Source organism: Aulonocara stuartgranti (assembly GCF_965226115.1).
Source record: "Aulonocara stuartgranti genome assembly, chromosome: 2".
Taxonomy (NCBI): Eukaryota; Metazoa; Chordata; class Actinopteri; order Cichliformes; family Cichlidae; genus Aulonocara; species Aulonocara stuartgranti.
In genome coordinates this window covers 4,755,786-4,781,075 of record NC_138940.1, presented here as the reverse complement: position 1 = coordinate 4,781,075, position 25,290 = coordinate 4,755,786, and the positions used below count along the sequence as shown (strand labels likewise).

At 39.4% G+C, this 25,290-nt stretch overlaps 1 protein-coding gene across 6 annotated transcripts in view; it reads left to right on the top strand.

Annotated features, from left to right (window-relative positions):
- The window catches only part of lingo2 (leucine rich repeat and Ig domain containing 2), a 212,663-nt gene that overhangs the window by 55,375 nt on the left and 131,998 nt on the right, over positions 1-25,290 (top strand). For all 6 annotated transcript variants that reach the window (XM_082550425.1, XM_082550424.1, XM_082550429.1 and 3 more), the window contains exon 3: positions 10,837-10,942. The gene's annotated coding sequence lies outside the window, so the exon portion shown is untranslated. The remainder of the gene's footprint in view (positions 1-10,836; positions 10,943-25,290) is intronic.

Here is a 25,290-nt window from a genome sequence, read left to right as displayed (position 1 = left end):
AGAAAGCAAACAACAAAGAGCAACATAATAAAAAAACGGCACCATCACAATAAACTAGCTAGCAGTAAATATCAGTAGATACTAAGTAATAAACGATATTGTGCAGCACGCAAGATAGACAGCGCACAATGTGCTTTGAGGCAGCAGCCAAGAAAGCTGTAGTCCGCGTCTGTGAATACCCGTGTGTACACCTGTGTGCATACCTGTGTGGACCAGCATGCTTGCATTCCAAAGGTTTCTCCATGTAACGATCTGCTAGGGAGTGTGGGGAGCCACAGCCCCGTCCTCCAGGGTATGAAGCAGGTATGGAGGAGATCAAAATTCCAGACATCCAGAGGCCCCCAGAACACAAGAAACCAAGGAAGACCAACAGAGGGGCAGCCGCGCCACTGTCCCAGTAAGAGCTGAGGAGAGTCCCAGATGAGGGCTCACTCAGCAGCCGCGGAGCAGAAGCCAGGGGGAGTTGCAGTGACGCGCCCGTGAGCTCCGCTGGCAGCCAGCTGTACCTGAGTGACCGAGCCCCAGGCCGAGAGGTCGGGGGCACCCCACCTCCGAAGTGGCCCGAGCGGGCTCCAGGCTCCAGGCCCTGATAAGCAGTCGCCAAGGAGTGAGCCGGTGTGTACCCGGACGCCCACCCCCAGACACAAAGAACCACCAACGCACCGACACCTGAGGGAGTCCGCCACTGCCAGGGGAAGTGGTGGTGGGTGGAGATAGGCCTCCAAACCTTGGAGGGCCTGAGATGTCCCCAGAGAGGTGGTGTCTGATACCCAACCTGAGATATAGACACAGACATACAGGCACACACAGACACAAACATCCATTCCCACCCTCATGCTCTCATATGCACTTACTCCACACATAGGCCGCAGAGAACGGGGGTGAGAGAAGACTCCAAACCTCCCTCCACCCGCTCATTGTAGTGTTGATGCATATGTGTTCTAAGGTGCAATTAAAACCCAGGAGGGCATGGAGCTACCTGCCAGAGAGCAGCAGGTAAGCGCATAGTCCCTCCTGCTAGCCCTCAATGTCTACGTGTATTCAAAATTGAGAGGTGGGCAACGACGCCAGGGGTGAGGTGTACACCCTGATGGTAATTTGGACTCCGTGTATTGTGCCCACCCCCAAGATCCTATATGTATGTGTAATGAGAGTGTGAGTAATGTGAATGTCTAAGTTGTGGGATAAAATTGAGGCAGAGGCAGCCAGAAGGGGACAGAGGGGGGTAGCCTCCTCTGCACCCTGGTGACATACCCCTACTCCAAGGCCCTGCATGTGTAGGTGGTTGTGGTGGAGCGGGAGAAGGGAGGCAGCTGGAGATGGGGAGGGAAGGAAGGGAGGGGCAGGTGACCCCTCCCTGGGGCCAGCTCCCCCGCTGACCCCAGTAGGCACTCCCATACTCCGCGACCCGCCAGGGAAAGGGGGTCCAGGCCCATCCAGACTGGGGCCCAGCGCAGCAGCGCCCCCCGGCCCCACAGAGCCCGGGACAGTCCACCCAACCCCACCACAGAGAAAACTGCACCCACCCCACCATCCACTCATCTTCCAGACTACATGAGAGAATAGACGCCCAGGCTGAGATCTTCCTCCACCTCTCCTGTATCTCCCCCTCCTGCAGAGAGTTCCTGGGGAGAGGAAAGCTCCTGCTAGGTGTGACAATCTCCCCCACCAGTTGAAGAGCCCCCCAGGTGGCTCGACGCACCGGCGGCACCCTGCGCCAGGGATGGGCCCCCATGCACCCACCCACCCACAACCCCAGCAACACACAAACCAGGACCCAAGGCCCCGAGGCCCGGCCAGGGCCCCAGCCCAGAGACGGAGCGCCCCCAGAACCTCACGCCCATCCCGGACCCACCCAGGGGCAGACAGGCTACCAGGTCAGTAACCCACGTCCGTCAGCACAGACCCTCCCCTAGCCCCGCTGCCAGCAGCCACGAGGAAACAGTCACCCGAGAGCCAAAAGAGCCCCCAACCGGACATGACCGCTACCCCGGGTTGAGCCCCCCAAGGAATATGCCTCCGGGGAACCCCCCGACGCCCTAAGCCTGTCCCTACCCCCACACCAATCACAACAGTGAAGGCGGGACCAAACTATGACCCCCCACCCCCACTAGGTGATGGAGCTGATCAAAGGAGCCCAGAGCGATTGATCTGATGTGGTGGCAGAGGCTGTGTCAAGACTAATGTAATCTAATAGATAATTTCTATATTGGTTAGAATTAAGATTGTTTTTATTTTTCCAGTTCATGAGGACTGTTTTCTTGGCTATGCATAGGGCAGTGAAGATCATATGGGCTATATTCTTTTCTGAAGTGACATTATCTAAGCTGCCCAACAAACACACTAAGGGGGAAGTTGGAATGTTACATTTCAGACACTTTGATAAGTCTTCACATATCTCGTGCCAAAACTTTTGCACTGGTGGACAGAAACAAAGAGCGTGAATGTAATTGTCTGGTGTATTGCTTTGACAGTGTGAGCAGTTGTTGGAAGATGTAAAGCCCATCTTGAACATCCGATGACCTGTATAGTGCACTCTATGTAGTATTTTGTATTGTATTAATTGCAGACTGGGATTTTTAATCAATTTAAAGGTTTTTAAGCATACCTGAGACCAGAAGTTTTGGTCTAAACTGACTGATAGATCTGCTTCCCACTTTGCAATAGGAAGGGATATTGATTCATCTAATTTAGAAAGTGTTCTGTATATTTTAGATAATAATTTGGGGGATTTAAGAGTAAGGAAATGTGCCGCACTTGGTGGTGTTTGTACAGTTTTTACAACACCACATTTAAACAGTTTTTAAATGTTGATACTTCATATCAAATGAACTATAAGCATTGTTAGTGTATTTTTTTAACAATTATAACTAGTAGGTGTCAAGCATATGACAAGCTTTTTATATCATACCTGGGTACTATATACATGACATTAGCAAATACTGAATCATCACTGTATTATTACATCAAATCTTGTAATGTAGAATACATAGGATGCTTAAATAGGGAATTTGTGTATAAACATTGATATTTGTTCATTTTAGATGTAAGCTCCTAGTGTTTTTACTTTTCCTTCTTATTTTGATCATCACATTCTCATAGAGTTATTAGTAAACAAGACGTTTGCATCTGACTTCTTCATTCTGCCTTTTGTTGAGTTTGTGTTCATGAGGTTTGTCTGCCTGCATGCTTTTGGTTATGTCTCAAAGCATTATAACTCTAATGATGACGTGGAGAAGCATGATGAGAGACAAAAAACATGCTTATGTCTTCTTTACACCATTTGATTTGTTGTAAGATCGGGTGCTTTTGATGATTTCTGTTACCACAAATTTTTGTATTTCTATTAACACTGAAATGGATGTTTTTTGTTTTTAATTGTAATCAGGCCCCATCTTATCTTAATGACCTTATAGTACTATTAGAGCACTTCACTCTCTAACTGTAGGATTACTTGTTGTTCCTAGAGTATTTAAAAGTAGAATGGGAGGCAGAGCCTTCAGTTTTCAGGGCCCTCTTCTGTGGAACCAGCTTCCAGTTTGGATTTGGGAGACAGGCACTACTCTACTCTACTTTTAAGATTAGGGCAAAAACTTTCGTTTTTGTTCAAGCATATAGTTAGGGCTGAATCAGGTGGCCCTGAATCCTCCCTTAATTATGCTGCAATAGGTGTAGGCTGCTGGGGGATTCCCATGATTTTCTTCTTCAGTCACCTTTCTCACTCACTATGTGTTAATAGATCTCTCTGCACTGAATCATACTTGTTATTAATCTCCGGCTTTCTTCCACAGCATGTCTTTTGTCTTCCTTCTCTCACCCCAACCAGTCACGGCAGATGGGCCCGCCCCTCCCTGAGTCTGGCTCTGCCGGAGGTTTCTTCCTGTTAAAAGGGAGTTTTTCCTTCCCACTGTTGTCAAACTGCTTGCTCATAGGGGGTCATATGATTGTTGGGTTTTTCTCTCTATCTATTATTGTAGGGTCTGCCAACAATAAAGCACGTTGAGGCAACTGTTGTTGTGATTTCGTGCTGTATAAATAAAATTGATTCAAATTGAATTGTTAGTTTTAAATTCACAATACTTTTGTTGTACTACATACTACTGAAAGCTGATTTTGATCTGTAATCGGATACATGAACTCCACTTCACTACACTTTGTAGTGAATGGAGTGTTATCCAATATTATGGCAGAGAAACAATTAAAATATATAAACAAATAATCACTTCATTTACCACCATTTGAGGCACTTGAATCGTAAGCCAACTACTCACCTGGATTTCAGCCCTCAGCAATTCAGCACAAACTATTTCTGCTGAACTTCTGGATGCATTGCTAAATCCTTCCAAATCTTCCAGCATTGAAAAAAACCTCATGTGAAGTGGCTCATGAGCATTGAGGCATCCAGCACAATGCACTGTGATATTTCCATAAGTCTTTTTTTTTTTGCTCAATCTGCTTCCATGAAATCCTTTTTGATCATGTGCGATCCCTCCTCAGTACCTGGCTGCTGACCATTTTCTACACACAAATGTCCATTTGGAATAAAGAATGCAACCGGCATGGTTCTGCTTAACATTTCCAAACCAGACAAACTGGGCTAAGATACAAGCTGTTGAGCACGGGAAAGCTAATAGTTAAGCAGAATGGTAAGGATTATACAGTCAAAGACAAGCTGCTGTTCTAAACACAATATAATGCGGAGGACAGCACATCTGCTTTTGGTTTTGTTATCTGAGTTATTTCCTCTTGTTCATTCTGGAACCTTGTCTTAGGCTTGTTATTTGCTTTCTGCTGTTTACCAAAGGGCTGTTGTGAAGGAAGTGTCCAATTAGCTGTGGATTTGGTGGCATGTGCTATCACATCAGGGCTCACTGAGTCTCGTGTCATCTCTGGCTTAGTGTGACAGGATGTGAGGACTTCTGGCCAACAGTTTTAAATCACCTCCCAGTCATTACATGTCTGCAAGTAATTAAACAAAAGCAATTCAGAGATTTAGAAATTGTGTCCCACTGTGTGTAATCACACGCGGTGGGACACAATGCAAATATAATACTTTAATTTATTATATGTGACACATGTAAATGCATGAACCAAAAAATTGATTCTTTATTCCATGAATTTACCTTTTAGACCACATTCCTACTTCAATTTTAAATATGATTAATCTTTTTTTTATTAACCGATTAAATATAACATGCATGGCACTGTCATGGTCCTAGGGTTCAGTGCTTTAGTTTTGTTTTTTAGATATTGTCTATTAGTTATTTTCAATTCAAAAACAAGAGTAAAGTTGTAAAGTCTAAAGTCTAATCCACATTAAAGCTCAATGTTTGAGTTGAGTTTCTATAGTCCTGCATTTGGGTCTACATCCTGCCTGCCTCACAGCCATCCCCTAAGAGAATGACAACTAAACCACAGACCGTGTTGAATGCCATAATTTAGGAAAATCCCTGAAGCCTGATTGCTTCAGTTGCCTGAGATTTCAAGCCTGCATGCCTGTGAACTGGCTCTTTCTTTTTCACAATTCTTTGCATTTACTGCAGCTGCAAACCAGCTTCTTGTGGTGGATGCAGCAGCACACCATCTTCTCACCAGCTTTCCAATCACAAAACCACAAAATGGCATGAAACGTGGAGCTCAGCAGCAGAGAAAGATTCACCAGCCAAAGGACTTTAGACTGGGTCTTCAAACTTTGATGCTGGCCTGTCAGAGGCAATGCTGCTCTGTAGCCTTGTCAGCTCTTCATCAGGCCCAGCCTTATCGTTGGTGGGGTTATAGGAAGGAGGAGTGGATCCAGCTTCCAGAAGGAAGCAAGGCTCCTGACTATGTTGCCCCTTGTACAGCCCTTGGACGGCGTGTGCCTTGCTCAACCCCAGCTCCTTCACATTGTGTGCATTGTGCATCATCTGCATGTCCTACTTAGCAGCCCTAGCCTGGGGCCGCATGACAGGGTATGTCATGCGGCCCCAGTAGCATGACCCTGAGTCAGTGCGTCCTGTGTTGCCTGAGCTTAATCCAATGAGTCCCTTGTGAGCTGAGGTCAAGCCAGTGGGCTGAGCCCAGGCTAGTGGGTCCTGTGTCGCCTGAGCCCAAGAGCTCAAGTTTGTCTCCACATGCCAAGAAGACCAAGCCTCCTGAAGGATGCTGCCTGCTCAATTATTGCCAGATTCCTGCCAAGTCATTGAAGGGTTCTTGTTGCTGTTGTCAGTTCTCAGATAAGCCTCCCATGGTATTCCATCACCTTCACCGCTGGACTCCAGAGATTCTCTTTCAGTGCAGTTGTTGGCTTCTAGAGGGTCCCCTTCGATGCTGTTACAACCACCACAGGGATCCCACTTGCTTCGTTATCACTGGCCTCCTGCTCGATCAGATGAGCTCCACCTCAGCTGCTGGTATCCCACCCTGCCTTGTCACTCTGTCTTCTAGAGGGCTTCCATCTTCTTCATTGCTGGCCTCCTCCAAAGCCTCCAGAGGAGTCCCATCGCCTCTTCCATTACCAACCAAGGCGCCTGAAAGCCTCCATCTTCACTGCTGCTGGCATCCTGCCTGGCATGCCGAAGAGCTCTGTTTCCTCAATTGCCACTTGGTGCCAGCAAGGCCTCCTGAGAGGTCCCGTCATGTCTTTTGCTGTTGGGGGACAAAAGAAAATTGGTGTACAACCAGTCCCTACATACTTCCTGTTTAAAGGGATCTTTTTCCCTTCCCACTGTTGACTGGTGCTTTGCTATAGGGTTGTCTTTTTAATACTTTTTAATATTCACTTTGTAATATTATAGGGTCTTTACTTTACTGAAGTAAAGTTGTAAAGGAGAGTGGGCCAAAATTATTTCACTATGTTGCAAAAGACTGATAAAGGCATACAAAAATTATTACCTCAAGTGAATGCTACTGGTTCTGCAAGCTATTGAATCATGAGATGAAAAAGAATGACTATACAAGAGAGTAGGTTCACGCTATCTTTGGTTGTCTCACTGCAAATTGTTCAGAAGTGACCTCATAAAAAACGTCCCAAGGTTGAGAAACTGTAGGAGTCTGAGTCAGGCACTGTGTACTGCAAGCAGTCATGCAATAAACATTTGTTTTGGGAAGACGCTGGCAGCATTACACTGGGGTGGACACTGATCTCTCAGCATGGGGCCAAAGGGACACATACACAATTTTTTAGCAGGATATTTTCCTCCCTTCTTTAAATACATTTTTTTTTAAAGCTGGTGAATTTCCTTCATCTTATCTCTGTCTGTTTAGGTTTTAAAATACTGATGCTTTCCTTACAAACCTTTCCTTTTGATTCCTTTTTTATGTACACTTGTGCACACAGATAAAAATGAGACCAGAGGTTACCACCTTTTATAAAGTGGCAATATGAACATATAGCCGCTCTGCAATGTCCAATTAAGTTGCAAAACGTCAACTGTTATAATTTCCATTGGCTTTTTATTATAAACACTAACTAACAGTATCATCTATTATTGGCAATGCAAATGCATTCCTTTTAAAATGCATTTAATGTAAATTATTTTTCACTGATTATTCTTCAGTCCAGTCTCAGCATGCTCTCAACGTCACTTGGAATAACTGAAAAACCTATGCAAGGTAAAACGTGGACACACTAGATATTGATTTGATTGATTTTTTTTTATGTTTACTGTTCTTTGCTTGAAGTTGATTAATCAATGAAGAAATGCTCATGACATGTTTTTAAGCAGCCATACTTTAATTTAGTGTCTAAAATTAAGTGATCTGTGCTGTATGTTAACTTCAACTAATGTATTTGTAATTTACATTGCATTAGTTATTAGAAAAGGTACTCTCTGGATTTTTGAGGTAATGTACATCATTTATGATGCAGTAAAGCAAACAAAACACAAACTAGATGCAGAGTTTGTATTAAACCTCTAAGGAGTTTTCACTATAATCAGCTCTTTAATAGTCCTCAAAAGTAACACTATAAAAAGACAGTTTCAAGTATTAAATTAATCATACATTCTGTAAAAGGAAACTTGTTTTCGTTTGCGTTAATAATATCAAAGAGTTACAACATTTGCCTTGATTTTTGAAGTTGTATGTAGGAAACATAGTATCACAAAAGTGAGTGAGCTGTAGCTACTGTGCGTATTATGAAAAAAATAATAATAGGAAAATTTGATATGATTATAGTCAATGCCAGTACATATGTTTAACCATCAAATGTACATTTGGACACAATGTGGAGAGAAGACCAGAAATCTTTGTCACTAGTGTTCTTGTTGTGTGTGCAATGTAATTGAGATTTGCACAATAGTACTATACCTAAAAGCCTCATTTGGCACATTTATGTCATCAGCTCAGTTCAATGTGCAATCTTGGACTTGTCCTTTGTGGCTGCTTACATTAAGAAAAAAATGCGGCTTGAGCTGATTAACAGCGTAACTGATGATGACTGCTCTCGAATCTGGCTGACTTCAGACTTTGAAATCTACAAAATAGAAATTTGAAATAACTCATGCCAGATGAACAAGTGAACCAAGGAGATAAATTCAGCAGGGGAGCAATGATAAACTGGGTAGGTTTAAGGAAACAAGCAAGTGATTGAACGTTTGATTTCGTTCCACTTGTAGCTGTGGGGCTTCACTGGAAGGAAAAGACATCATGCAGCAGCAAAAAGCATATAAATTAAATAGCCATCAATTTATGGTTTGGGAAAGATAGTTTATCATCTTTGAAAAGCAAGCTATTATTTACGTAACAAGGACAAAAAGACTGAGGTGAGTTGAGCCTTGTTGACAGTGTGGCCTTTTGTTCCTGGCGAGGACAGTTGCTAGATTGAATTGATCTGACTTTAGAGCCTAACGTTTATCTTGGTCAGTCATATCTGATCTTTGGCTGTCAGGTGGAGATGGGTTCCTTGAAGAAATAAACTGCTTGTAGAGCTAGTGAAGGATCTGCTTTGTCTGTATACTATAGTGGCAGCATATCCAAATCAGCCAAAAGTGTATGTTTCTCGAATTAGAACAATTTTAGATAATAAAATAATTAAACCTGTAGAAAAAAGTATTTATCCCCATGTTACATGCCATTAGACTAATATGATAAATAATAAACGAGGAACTTAAAAAGATATTTATTTAGAGCTGTTTAAGTTCAAATTATTAATATTGCACCAAAGTCGAATAGAAAACACTCCATTACTTTCCTCCAGTCATATTTTCCATGGATAATTTCCCATTAGTTCACTTCTCTCCAAGAACTTCCCCACAAATACATCAAACAAACAAATGGGGAGAAAAAAAACAATTACAACAACAATTTAAAAAACAAAACAAAACATAAAAACAACTTTCACTTCTGCTGGCACAGTTTCGGTTCAGTACAGTCACTCCACTTTGAAAGCTGTGAGCTGATCCTTTTGACCGTGTCTTTTGCTACCTGGGCCATTTCTAAACCAGAGATCATAATCCTCGAAGGGCCCTCATTAAGTCTTTGCTCCAATTAAGCCACACACATTTCGCCACAGCACAATTGCTTTGTACCACAGCACACAAATCCTTCAACAGTGGATTAGGCTGTTCAGTGGGTGGGATGAAAATAGCAGCGCTGGTATGTCAGTGGAAGAGGTGAGCACTCCTTAAGTGTCAGCAGCCAAGGGAACTATGTTAGAGGTAATATTAACCTAAAAACTTCGTCATAATAGATATGGCCTATTTAGATATCTCAAATGTGGCTTAGCAAGTGGAATCACTAAGCAAGTGCTGCTGAACTCGAATGGTATGTGATTTCCACCTAGCATCAAGGTCATTGAGCCCTAAATGTTTTATCTTTCACTGTTTCATAATCTGTTATTATCCAGTGGATGCATTAATGAACATGGTTAGATATATTGTTTTCACTTCTTAACCGCTTCATATTGTACATTTCTTCCATTTAATAAAGAAAAAAGAGTGATTGTCAGCAAGATATTTCCCCTTCGTTATACTAGTTCAGTCTTTAGCACTGGAACTGCCAAGGGGGTAATTTTGACCATGTTGGCATTTTAGAATTTCTGTGGCTCTGTTAGATCAAAATGCCATAAAATCATATTTCCTCAATTTTCCTAAAAGGGTATTATTCATCAAATATTTAATTTCATGGTATGAGATCAAAACATTAACCATTTCTACCTAGAACCACTGAGGAGGTCATTTTGACCCCATAGAAATTAAGCTAAAACCACTACTGCAACTAGCAGCATGATTATCAACTATAGTTTGTCAACTATAGTTTTACATATTATATTGGCCATTAAAAAACATGACTAATTTTGGAGTATTATCATTAACTAAGCTTGCTGCTTTCAGCCATTCATGACCAATGAAGCAATGACAACTGCAGATTAAATAGACAGTACAGAAAATAGTAAATATTTGGCTCCCTGCCTTTCTGTGAAATAGAGTGACAAAAAGTCAGCTCTTCTAGTGTGGAGTTATCTTAAAACTGTTGCTGATGTGCATTTTAACATTGTACAGTCAAGTAAGGCACATTCACTATCTGAGGCTGCAAAACTGAATTGCATGCGCTCTGCAAATGCTACTCACTTGTCTTCTCCAGCTGAAATGATGGCGTAATGAGGCATTCTTTGGCAGCTGTTTAGGAAGAAAAAAGATCAAGTTGACCAGGCAAGGAGAAAGATATTGTGCGTATGTCATACTAGTCTTTTCTTGGCTACCATGCGGGTGTGGTAGCTAATGTACTTCCTTGGAGTGACGTTTCTTCAAGTGTGTTTATCCTGGATCGCTGGGCATTTGTGGATGCTGACTCGTTGAAGTCGTGAGCTCTTTCACCATGTCTGCTCTGATTTGTGTTTCTTTTGTTTTATTTCAGACCCTGGAGTAAGTGACCCGTGCATAGAGTCACACTACACGTTTTCCACTGGGTTTCTGTGCTTCTACAACAGCTTATGGACATTTGATATTGGGAAGCTAACAAGGTATGTCACTATAAATCCATGTCTTTCTGTAATTGTGAATTTTGATATAAAAAAAACATTTTTATTTTATAATATAATATGTAATATAATATTTTATAATATATCACAGATAATTAACATGTTTGCTATCCCCAGCTTACACTTAAAATCAATTTTCAGCAGCTTTCATGGTGCATGTGTGGTTTTAGTTACATTTGAACAACAAATTGATGACGATCAGCACTGATCTATGTGAGATTGATCTGACTCTGCACCACCATTATTTAACGGTCCTTAAAATGCGAGGGATTGCCTCTCCCTGAGATTCCATTTTTTATTTATAAATATAGAATAGTGGACATAATAGTTTTAATTTGCCTCACCAAATGTGTTTGCAGTCATGGTAACCCACTGCCATTACATAAGACGTTAAAAGGAAAGGAAATCATCATTGCTAAGTAGTTTTACATAATTTAAAGAATTGCATTTGCATTAGTGGAATTGATTGGAAAATTTCAGTTTCCTTTACAAGCATTTTGTACTGGTATTGGTTATTTAACTTAATTTAAGATTTAAGCCAAACAGGATTCTAGATTTGAATCCAAAATGATGAGATAGTCCAGTTTATGGAAATGCCTGTGTACTTTCAACACAAGACTTACCTCAATAAGTATATGGTATATATAGTATATGGTCAAGATATAAAATATGACATATTAATAATACTGCTTCTGCAGGGAATGACTCTGTGGGTATCCACCACATCTAGCAGTCTGCATAGCCTCAAATGCAAGTGCTGTATGATTCTGGTCAGACCCAGTGTATTTTTTTTTTTTTTTTTGGGGGGGGGGGAGGAGGGGGGTTACCATTTGTCTTTGATGTCACTTTTTCAATAGATGCACTAAGAAAAAAAATGGAACTGGTTGGAAATTAATGTGAAGGGGAAGGACTGTGCTGAACGACGTGAGGAAAGAAAATATGTCCCTCCGTACTCCCTTGCAGCCGTGAGGCATAACACAATTAGACTTTAGATTGTTTTTTCCTCCTTCTGCCCGTCTGATTTCTGCTCTTGCCAGACTATTCTCTTTCATCTGCTTTATTCCTCTGTATTGTCATAATGTAGCAGACCCTGAGTGCTCTCACAGATCACTGGTACAGCTTATCAGTGAAGTGGTTCTGCTTCAAATTGGGTCCCTTAATTTAGTCTTTCTGCATTCATTCTCAGTATTAGACTTTCAGGCAGAAAAAAGATGGTAGTGACAAAGAGGTAAGATAAACATACTTTAGGCAGAACAATCTAGAATACTACATGAAAATCTCATGCAGAGTTCGGGAACTAAGGCAATAAAGAACGGTGTGTTTACAGTTCTGAACACTGAATAAGCTGTTTGCTTTTGGAAACAATTGTTGAGATCACCTATTCAGATCTATATGTTTGAGAGATAAGTCAAGGGAAAGGCTTACATCAGGTAAGAGATTAAAGTGCTGTATTTTCTTCCTACAATATCTGCTACTTACATATTAGTGTAAAAAAATAAACTGGTTATTAGCCCTTTTTTTCTTTTTTGGATATTTTTCATTTATTACATGCATATGTAAATATATATTTGGTTTACAATATTACAATTGTACAAGTGTTCATGTGCCTCTCCAAATATATACAATATAAATTTATACACCAGTTAAGAGTCCACATTGGATTTAGTATTAAACTTGAGCATAACATATTTAGAATCCTTTCTTTGCAATTCCTTCTAGTACAATATCCTCAGTAAATTCTAGTAGGACAAAGCGCAGGAAACATCCACATATACATTTGTATACATCTTAAGAAAATAATGTGTTTGTCAATCTTGGTAATCCTGCTAAAATTATGTAGGGTAGAGATTTAAACATAATATACACTCAGACAGTAATATAGAATAATATAGATCATATAAATTTACCACAGGTTTAAATGTAACACTAAATGTTACATCCAATTTCAGTTAAGTATTTAAGTGAAATTGTCATACTGTGTGGTTGCAGCTGTGAAGTGAGTTCAATGGACTGGCTTGTAATTTTTCCTGGGATTAATGAGTATGTTTACCCACTGGCTACCACACAGAAATGCTCGATTCTCTGACTTGTCAGATTTTGATGTTTTATCATTCCTAGTGCAGCTGTCTCTAAATTTACACATGAAATAGTTTTTAGGCATTACTCATGGATATGAGAGATAAAACAATATTCATCTGTGGCTACACTTTACTAGAATGAACTTAAAGGCATGATTAAGCCATTAAGGCCACATCTGCCAGCCTATTTTTTTTTAATTTGCACAGAACTCTGTTGTATATTGCTACAGTGGATGTGACATTTTAATTAAGCAAAGGCTGTAAAAATTATTACCGTGAGGTTGCAGAGAGCTACTGCTCTCATCATTGTAGAGACTAGTTGCCATTCAGTCTACCTTTGACAAACTAGAGCACCCGGAAAATTATCATAACAGGAATAGAAAAGGAAGGTGGTGTAAAATGAAATGCATCAGGGTTTTTTTTTCTCCATAAAGCAGTATTACTCTATAGTGTATACTACATGTGCTAGATAGCTGAGCTTGTACATCAGTGCAATACATTGGCATTAGAATACATTTCAATATATTTCAAAACTTTCTTTTTGCCTTTTTAGTACTGCCTTTAGAATAAACAAGAACACTTAATTTGACACACAAAATGCCAACTTAAAAGACTTAAACACATCATAATAGTTTCTATATTATCTGTGTTTATGAATGCGTGGATGTGAATCTTTTTTTTCTTTGCTTTGCATGAGTAATAATTTATTTATTGCATGAGCAAACCATACCTAATGAAGAATGAAGTCATCTAGGATCAATCTAACATTTGTAACCCAACATGATTTGTTAGTATGTCATTTGTAAATACAGATATGTTTATCATTCAGTTACTGTTATACCATGTACAGCTATCACTGCTGTAACTACTACTACATCACTGTAGTAGCAGTAATATATATATTTATATTGATAATATATTAATAATTTCTATCTCTTCAGCATCTTGTGTCTGTGGTAAAACTGTTCAAAAGACGATGTGTCCATGTATGCAGAGCCACTCTTAAACACATATACTGTAGTGTAAATGTGTAACAGAGGAGTTTTCAAATCACAACATTGTGGAGACATTCCACTGTAACTCTTTAACCTCATGCTAAGTTTACAGTCAGTGAGCATGTCCATAGAAGGTGCCGTAGCTTTAGAAATATGAATTTGTAAAGAACCTGGAACATATTTACAGTTTGATTTTTAGTTGTGGAAATTGGATGAATGTTTTGTTCATGTTTATAGGGCTATACATCTGGACAAGGAACTGCTTCGGTTAACAGGATAACTCTGTACAGCTTCTGCAGTCACTGCTACCTTAGTACATGACATGACATCATAATGACACATTATCAGAATGCCATTGTAATGGTACAGATTTTCTCTGACATTTAATAGAATTTCATGAATTGGTTTGATTAAGGGGGGGGGGGGGGGGGGTGCTAGAGTGATGGATTTTGCAAAACATTCTCTATACACCCTTGTCAAAACACAGTTTGACTGGTATGGTGAGTGGGATGTGGCAGACAAACAAAGGAGGGTGAGGACTATCTCAAACGGTGATGTGTCAGTGGAGTTGTCTGTTCTGACTAATGTTACAAAGCAAAAGCAGTGAAACACAGTCAGCACTGTGGACAGCTCTGCTCTGTATTGTTTTCTGTTCAGGACCTTGGACAGTTCCCCTGAGATCTAAACACAGTCACAGAGAGAGTTCATTCACAGTCTATCTGCTGGACAGAGACCTTTGTACTTTCTTTTACATTCAAAAAGTAGCAAATGAACTAATCTGAGGCTTCTCAGTTACCCATTAATCCCTATTACCCAGTGATCATAGAGTCAATGAGCAAACTTTTTGTTTAACTGTGTGATAATCACCTAAAGTAAGCTGTTCCAGAGCCTATAAATTCCTGGTTGGCGGCCAACCAGTTGCCTCGAGATATATTTCAGTAGTAGCAGAAGTGTTCCATTTAAATAAAACTGATCAGTACTTTAATGATCTGTAGATTTCGTTAATTATTAGGAGCTCTGTCTGCAAGGTATCTTATTAAAACCTGTTTTTGAGTCTAGCTTACATTTCAATTGGATGTCTTTAGGCTATAATTAAAAAAAACATACTAGAATGAAAAGCATTGTCTTTTGATAGGATGTTTAATATTTTGCATAAGTACACTCAGTTCGTACAGAAGGAGCATTTATTGTGAACCATACAAATAAATGATCACAAAAATAAATAAGCAAACACACAAACAAAAAGGGTAAAGATGGAAAAGAAGAAGCATCCCAACAGTGGCAGATTCAGCATAAACCACTGCTTTCATATTTCATTAGTGCAACTCCGACTACCATTGGGTTGACATCATGAATCAAAAATCTTTTTATAGCCTCAGTGTGACAGCACATCTGGAACTATCTGTGTACATGTGACTGCTTTTTTGTTACAAATTATACCTCTACAGTTCCTTGATTGGACAATTCAGTGAAAGAACACACAACAAGCAGTTAAACCGAATACTTAATGAACCTATGTTTGTGTTCCAGTATTGTGTGGTTTAAGGGTTTTGAGTTTTTGTATGTATGTGAAATATCAGTATTTATACACTTAAAATGATAAGTATATAAAACATTACTTTCAAACAGTGTATTTATGAACAGCTAAAGCTGATCGGCAGACTACCATTAAATAAGTGAATTTTTCATGTACTGCAGCCTGACATTCCTTCCAGAGATGGCACAGAGATACTTGCTTAGTAATAAGAAAATAATGCCATCCCATTGCCTGCTTACACCTTCAACACAGTCCTTTTTTTTTTCCTTTTTAGCATCACTACTGATGTAAATAACATTGCAGTCAGCATCTAGGTAGTGCTATGGAAAAGGAACACGTGTAAATGGAGTAACACTTTTTTTAGGTGGTAAAAAGTCTCCAGATATGACCAGACATACAGAATGTGTCAGCTAGGTAGTACAGTTCCCAGGAAGAGACAAAACCGTCGAGGAACACTGATCAATACTGTAAGATATAATGAAGGCAGGGCAGGAGCAGAGGATGAGAGATTATTTCAAATGTAAGGGCTGTTCAGCTAGTGAAGTTCTATAAATTGGAAATGTCCTATGAAAGTTTTTAGCTCATATATTGGACCAATATATGATGTTTTGCTGAATTATGTTTTTGTGAGACGTCTTGAGTTATCAAGGACAGTAGACATAAATTTATATTTTAGGCCCGGCTGGTGATTAGATTCACTCATCAAGTCTAACTTTTATAGTGTCTGGGGGGGGATCAGTCATGATAGTTCATTAAAGACCTACTTACATCTTGTTGGATTCAGTTGGCTAAATCTTCAAAGAGCAGCAGCACAGGTCAGCTCATCACAGCTTGTGATAATCTGACCTGTAGAAAAATCTACTGGAGCTCACAAAACAAGTTACCATGTGACTTTCCTCTAATTTTCCCTACATTGCACATCTACACCCGATCTTAAGATTTCCCCACTATCTTCCAAATCCCGCTTTAACCCCTGGTTATACAAACTGTCCAATAGCAGAGTTTGAATGACAGCACAAGGTCTTCATGTCAAAGTAATTTTTCTTTCACTACAGCGCTGCATGTTTTTCCTTCCCTTGTCTGTAAATCAACACCATTATCATTTTTCTCACAGTCAGAGCCTTACCTTGAGTCTGCTGAATCATGCTGTGTACACTGTGAAAGACTGGGGACTGCATGCATTACATGAAAAATTTCTCTGGGAGAAAAGTTCAAGAGACAAATTTTGAGGTTTTTCAAACCCTGACAATACATGTCCTATGGGGGGGAAAGTATGAAGTTTCAAACATAAATACATTTCACATTTTCTCCAACACTCAGGAATAAATTTGAGAGAACACCTTGTTCTGCTATTCTGTTATGGCTTGTTCTTGTGAGTAAATACAATTCACTCTGTGATGTGGATTACTGAAAATGCATGAACACTTTTCTTTTCCAGGATTTCTACAAGAAAACACCTGGGTAATTTACCTTATTTTCACTTTTTATTATTTTCTGTGGAAAGTTTATAGATGTCATAAGCCCTTTCTGTCATGTAAAAAAAAAAATCACACTGACAGTAAACACTATTTAGATGTCAAAAATTAGATGTCTTAATCATCAGCTAATTTTGTGCAAACTTGCTCTTTTTGTTTTTGTATGTGTGAAGAAAGGAGTTCTAAAGAACATAAGTGCTTTGTTATTGTTGTGTTAATTGCAGCATTATCATTACATCCATGCACAAAATTATCTATTAATTTTAGTCAAGCAAGTATATGTATTTGAATTTATTTTTGAAAAAAAGAGACCCTTTCAAATTTTAATTTGTCAGTTTTAAAAGTTAATATTTGTTGCATGTAGTCCTGAGTTTAACTTGTCCATAAATATCAGGATCAGTGGTTGTAGAAATGTTGCAATATTTAGTTTCTTCCTTGTAACATTAGAATTTCAGTGGATAACCTCTGTCATTCTCCGAGACTTGTTATAAAGAGATTTTGTGTGTAGAAATTCCCTCTTTACACATGTTCATAGATCCAGAAGATGATGGAATTGAGTTCCCATATTGATTTGACTATAATAATGCAAGGCAAACCCTTACTACCAGTTCCAGCATCACCCTCTTCTGTCCTGTTCATTTTCACATCTGTCATGGCTTTTTTTGTGCATAATGTGTGATTCATATGTGGTTTTTCTATATCTGTGTTTTGCTGGGGTTGTTTTCATGAATTTCAGAATACCAGATGGTCCACAAATTTAGGCTCCTGTTACCTTGTTTCTTTTTTCATTCATGCTTCTAAATGATTAATTATTCTCCACTATTGGCATTCTATGCAATAGGTGCCAATAGGTTTGGCATTGCAGCTGGAGATTAAAAGTAATTACAGCAGTAGCTTGGCACATTATTATTTATAAAATTTATATTGGAAACTTTGGCTGTGTTGTATTAGATTCCAGAACAACTGACTAAGAATTTTTTTTTTTATGCCATTGTCAGTTTTGTTGAGAGTGGCACTGACACAAGTATCACTGTTCATTCAGATTGTTCAAGATCAAAAGTACATTACAGTAACTGTAGTATTAGACAGTATTTCATCACATATATTAGGTCATCAACCTAGGTTTTACCACTCACTTCAGACTTTGGATCTGAGGTAGGAAAAATGTTTCAGCTGCTTTTTGCATGTTACAGGCCATTTAACTATCTTCCTCAGTATCACAATGTTCAGAAAGAACATCAGTGAATTTTTTTGTGGCTTTAAACTGCAAATGCATTTTATTTGCCAAATGTTGTTATGATTTTTCAGGCTGGTCCCATCCTAACAGTGTATTCAGCCAAGGCACCTGTGCTGGAAGACCACATAATATGAACTCTTTGTGTGCCTCTAATATTTGAGCATGAAATTGTGATTAGGTTTCTCCTTTTCCAAGTAAATAAATTGATGCTTATGCTGTGATTCACTATTTAACATAATCTTCACAATAACTGCAATTTAATCTCTCACCGAGCTGTGGTGCAAAGAGTGCTTGTATCTCCTACTATGTCATCCGTTGATTCGCTTCCACTTATCCTTATAAGAGTTACGGGGATGGGGGCTGGAACCTATCCCAGCTACCATAGGGCGAGAGTTGGGCTTACACCCTGGACAGGTTGCCAGTCTGACACAGGGTAACACAGAAAGACAGACAACCATTCTCACTCACATTCAAACGTATGTGCAATTTAGAATCACAATTTAACCTAACCCTATTAATTGCATGTGTTTGCACTATGTGACGAAGCTGGAGTACCTGGTCATAACCCACACAAATATGGCGCCTATTCAAGATGGTTGCTCAGGCCAGTGGACAAATGAGTATCATGTTTTTAAAATTAATTAATTATTAATTTAATAATTATTTTTTTAAAACCATGATAAGAAATAAATAAATACTCACTCAGTTCTCATTGTGACTCTTTGAGCTCCCCTTTAGCGAGAGCTTATATCTTTAACTGTCTGCTCAATAACTCAGTTCCACTCTTATCTCAGCCACAAGGAAGAGATTTAGTGTGAGGTGGGAGACCATTCTCTTAGATGCTGTAGGATGTATCTCACAGCCCAGTCTGTAAAGAAATACAGAGGAGCCCATCAATGATGTCTTTGAAAGATTACCATGAAGATAGTTAATAACATTGCACAGCATGTCACAACGGATGGTTTATTGATGGATGCTAGAGAGGCATTTTGAAAACAACATGGTGGTGAGCAGTTGTTTTATAAATAGGACTGCATGGAGAGCATCTAAATGGAAGAGATGGGTCTATTTGGGATATTGATTTTCTTCATATTTTTACTATAAACGTCTGGTTTAGGCAATCACTGAAATAAAAAAGAATACAGGATCATATACTATTTCTGATATAAAATTCCCATAGGAGAGAGACTATTTCAGTAAGTACTGATGGAAATTATTGTTGTCCAATATTGTGTCCAGTGCTGGCCAAAGGGAAAGGTACGATTGTAGCAAGATCTGACAATATTTGTGTGCTTCTAATGGAAATGATTCTGCATCAACCATTGGTAAGGGGTGCAGGAAAGGTGTCTGTAAGGTGTTATAGGTGTTACTTCATACTATATTTAAAGGCATCTTTAAAGTAGGCTTCAGTCAGTTCCTTAAATAAACCCATGATGCAGTAGATTCCACAATCTAGTTGAATGTTTTCCCGCACTGCTGTCGATTGTTGATCTGATTTTGAGCTGTGTGACACTTTGTTGATTTTATCGTGGCGTTACCTCTTTTTTTGTCTTGTGATTAGATCATCACATCTTCTGTGTTAGTGAGCACTGCAGTTGACCTGTTACTTTCCAGATTTGACTTTGTGGAACGGAATAGAAAGGATACTAGATTTTTCATCATACTTTTCATTGTCTCAAAAACAGACATTTCAGGTCCCATGATTACTTCTCTCATGAGAAAACAAAGCGCCACTTTGGTGACGGGACACAAGAGTGTGATTATGTGCTCTTGGGGTGCAAAGGGACATGTTTATACTAATACATTCTGACCCGAGATATGTTTGCACCAATTTTTCTCACTTCTTCCTTCATTTGAAGTTTTTCTGTGCCTCACCCTGTTCTCAATTTATTCTGCCATTTCTTTATTTATTTTCCTCAATTTCTCCGTACTCATATGTCTGGAATTTGTATGAGACACATTATTTGCATTAGTGGCTGTGCAGAATAAAAAATGAATCCTATTTTCTGGCTGGTCTGCCTCACCCTTGTTTGTTCCCTGCCCTTTATTTCTTTTGTTTCCTATTTTGACATTATTTGGCCAACTTGTTTGTTGTCATACCCAGTTTGTTCGACTTTGTGTTTGTCTGCCTTTGTATTTGTCTTCATGTTTACAGAGAGAGAAGATGTATTTGTTCTCTTGTGTTTGCTTTTACTGTTTAGTGAGGAGGTTTGCTGCTGCACTTGTAGAGACCAAACCAGAGAGAGGAGCTGTGTCTTTCTCAAAATGTTCCCATCTCCTGTTATACATGGAATTCCACTGAGAGGAAAGTGTTTCTGAATAAATATATGTGCTCATCTAGAGAAGGTATTCAGAGAAATAGCAAAATACATGCAGTCTAATATAACCCAATACAACAGTTCTGTATTAAATACTAGTGTTGTTTTATGTACTTCATAGTGTTAAAAGTAAAGGGAATAATAAAGTATAATAATAATAATAGTAATAATAAAGTCTATTTTGAGGAAATTTGTCAGTAGACTGCAGTGTGATATTAAATCACTAGAATATGCTACAATACCAATATGTTACACTTTTAGCAGTTCTTCGTGAACATCATACTTAATACAAGGCAATTGCTGCTGTTATGTAGTTCCACCCACCACAGAAATACTTTAAAATCTTTAATTGTTGGACATTTAACAGTTTTGATTATTTTCTCATTGCTTTAGAAGTGAAATGTTACAAATCCATGGCAGCATATGAATACCATCCAAATACTTCAGTCACTTAACATGTTTAAATAGGTCCCAGGTTGATTCTGTGAGAGCCTCCACTCTGTTGCATGCTACAGTCATGACCAAAGGTTTTGGCATTTACAGAAATGGCGTTTGTTTATAATATAGTAAAGAACAACTACAACTGTTTCAAAGACTTTACTGGCAAAAAAGAATCAACGATGGCTGCACGAGTGTCCTCCAAGGTAACCATTGTTAGCCCAGGAAGACAATGATTTTTATACTAATAAGTCTGCTCTTAAAATTCAGTGCAAACGGTGGTGTGACTTGAGCTGTTTTGTATTCACTCACACTTTCCGCTGTGCTAATGAAGTGATACAGAAATTCTATTAGCTGATCATTTAACATCAGGGCCAAAATGCAGTTAACTTTATCACAAAGACACAATATTAACTTTTAAATGGATGGAGCTCTTTGGAATTCATGAATATGCTTCAGCTCGTTCTGCACAGTAATTTAAAAATATTGAAGCAGCAGAAAAATTGAAGTTTGTGAAAACACAGTTTTGGTCATAACTCTGCCTGTGTATGTATGGAGAATACTTGACAGAGTGCATGACTGCATCTTCAAAGCATGCCAGCTTGATTGGTTGCACCCTGTTCTTGTCCTATAATGGAATCATTGCTTATATGATCTGATGACAAAGAGGCAGTTGAACTGATACCTAACCATCCCCAACTCATAAGAATAGAACTGGTTCTGCCTAAAGCCGCTAGCTAACCCACTCATTATTGTTATTGTTAAGCCTAATCTGGGTTGTAAAGTAGTCCCCTTTTCCCTCCCAGTTTAGGCAGAAGTTTGGTGAGGCCAGGTATTTTTTTTTTGTCTCCAGAGCTCCCCACTAGTGGAGAGACTTAACCCTTTAAGACCTACCATAGAACCAAGTCCGCCAGGGCTTATATCATAGTTTTACATGCTGTAGTGCCATTTTTTAGAGCATTTCAAGTTGATATACATCAATACAACCATTATAGCCCAAATTTTAATAATATGTATGCATTAAGTATATAATAATTACATAAATTGCAAAAAAGTGCAATAAACTACAAAAAAATTGAAAATCGTTTTTGTTTTTTTAACATATATTTCTAGTTAGAGAAATTTAAGAGGCTTATCCCTCAAAACTGTAAATACAAAAAAGTTGCACAAAATAGTTTCCCACCACAGGAAATTTATTTTGAGTGTCTTCATAGTTTTATTTTTGATATACACCAATTTTTATATACTGCAAGAAAAACGAAAATAAATATTATAGTGCAAATTGGCAAAAAGACAGCATATGCATCAAAATAAACTATTTCCAGCAGTGCAATATGAGTCCTAAGCATCCGAGAAACGACACAGAAAGTCATAAAGTCAAACATAACTTTTAAAAACACCATATAGGCTCATGAGGCCCTGATGGTAAAAAACTTCATTTCCGCAAAATGACATCACTTCCGGTTTCGGGCAGGACATGGCGGACATGCGATAGTTCGCCCTGATGGACGTAGGAAGTGTTACGAACAGCTGATCGGATCAGCAAAGCGTGTTTCTGGAATATTATGTTTTTGTTGCTGCAAGTGCTTTTTATGCAGTTTTTGCAAAGCTATATGTGGAAGGAAACTGTGACCTAGGACAAGCTGAAGGCATAAGCTGTAAGTACAACTCCTCCGGTTTCATATGCAAAAAAGATTATTGCGCTAGCTTATGTGGTTGCAGTGCTACCAGGATTTAAAAGTAGTTACGCAAAACAGAGCGTGCCCGCTCCGACCGGCTTTAAAGGGTTAAACAACTTGGAGCAGGGAAGAGCAGTTGAACTGCAAAACTAACTACATAAATATCTTGGAGCTGAACTGTCCTCCTCACTGTCAAATAGATCCAACCAGGGATGAGAGGTCATCATACCAACATCAGGACAGACAGCACAAGGACAACAGCCTACATCAACAGGCAGCAAGGTCTAGGCTACCCCCATCTCTGCAAGATGTCAGCTAAATTGTGGCAGTGGACTGACCCCCTGTTTTGCACTCAGAGCAGGACCTGTGCCATGATCATTCAGCGTCAAGGCAGACATAATACTGAAAAGGGGCCAAAATCCAGGAGATTAGACCATATTTGTCATCTCTTTAGAAAAGCTGCCTTGTTGCCAAAAAAAAAAAGAAAGACGAATCACCGTTCTAGTTCAGGAGAACTCTTCACTTGTGGTACTTGCACTGTTGGCTCAGCAAGGGACAGACTTTGGGCATTGCCAGAACCTGTATTGAGGAGGTATGTGGGTTCAGAGGATAAATGCTTATTGCTGGTATTTGCTCCTGTTCCAGGTTTAGAAACAAGACCGTCTTTGGCTTAGCGTTTACAGCATGTAGGCCTTGACTTGGTTGCCATTTAAATAGGCGGAGTAGTCTGTTTGTTTTTACAGTCACTTATCAGGGTATTAGGCTGCAACATCTCCTCCTGGGGTGTCTTCTAGACAAGCTATGACTACACTGTAACCTTGGTTCTATGTTTGAAAGAGTCTAACTTTCCTGCTTTTTGGCCACTCTGACAGGATTCAGTTAAGCTATATGATACTATATGTAATTTAGTACATCTATGGGGTAGCTTTAGCTAGATAATGTTTGGTGGTGCAATCCCTGGCTGGTCCAGTTTTGGTGCCAAAGTATGGGCAACATAGATCTAGTTTGATGAGTGTAGAATAAAGTGTTTTTGTAAAAGGGTGAATGGGGTATGTTGTATGAAGTGCTGTGATGGTTCAAGCAGAGTAGAAAAGCACTATATACATACAGTTAACCCACGGGGTATAACTAGGCAAGCTAAAGTATCTACATGCTCTGAAAAGCAGTGTGGTCATTCTACGTGAAATGTTGAATATGCGAACAGAGTGGAATCTATTCACTCACCAAACCAAAGCTATAATATAATCAGAGATCACTAAATAAGCCTGGAATGGTGCTTGTAACTAGGATAACTTGTTTAAGATTCAGGTATAACAATACATGTGCAGAAGAGAAAAATATCTGTTTATACTTTCAGCTTGAATACTCCCCAAGAATAGATGTTAATAAATCTTGAACTACCTGAAAGAATAACTGAAGAGTCACACAGGTTGAAAACATGCGAAGTAAAACACTGGTCCTCAAGCAATAAAAGCAGAGAGGGTTTATCCTTCTATGAACTAATAAAGAGGTCATGTTTGTATAAATCCCTTCATGGTTGAGAGGAGGGCATCACCATCACACCAAGGCAGAAATGCCAGGCCTCTCTGGTAATGCAAGAAAGCTGTTATGTGGCAATGACCAGGCTAGTGCACTTCCCCAACCTTCGACTTTATGCAATCTTTCTATGTACAACCAAACATTATCTGGGTCATGGAAATACAAATGTCAAGTGTTACCGCATGAGAATAGTTGTGGTTTGGGCAATGGGGACAAACAACCCCACCTCTTTTACCCTTTCTCTAAGCTTTCTCCCAGTCCCCCTTTTTTCCCTCATTCCTCTGTCTTTCTCATTATTTCATTGTTTCCCGCTTTCTTACGCTCTCTGTTGTCTTTCCCTTCCTGTGTCTGTGCTATGGCACGCACGACATGTCCCCTTGTTTGTGGAGAGTGTTGTAGTAATGTTGTGTGGCAGTTGCTGAGGACAATGGCCACTGGGTGTTTTGTGATGTAATGATCCCTGCCATTGCCTCTCAACTCCCTCTGGTCAGTTAAGGAGAGAAGTGGATGGAAGGTAACAGGCCAAGTACACACACATTTAAGGAAAACCCACCTGAGAAGCAGTATGCTAACAGAGCCAATCTTTGGAGTCGACAGTTTCTGGCTCTTATATTGTACAGGAAAATTAGCCCATGACATGATGAAGTATAAACCACTATACAGCATTTGGGCAAAGCACTCAACTCCCAGATGCTCTGTTGAAGCTGCTCAGCAGTGAGCTGTAAAAGATGGTGGCTGCTGTCATATGTGAACGTGTTTAAACATATGACTTTAAAACAAGGCTATACTGGAAAAGAGCAGGCATGCTGACCAAATGTTTTGTTGTAATTAAATGTCACATTGGCTTTTAATCATAAAACAGTATGGCAGAAAAGAGAATATGCTGAGGTGGGAGGGGGGGGTTGCATTGCTCAGCAATGCTTTTGCCTAGAGAAACATTTGAGATTTACTGAAGTGAATCAGCAGGATATATATTGTGTTACCAGTGACTCACATTTTAAACTTATCTTGGGGTCATCGTTGGTGATTGGAGT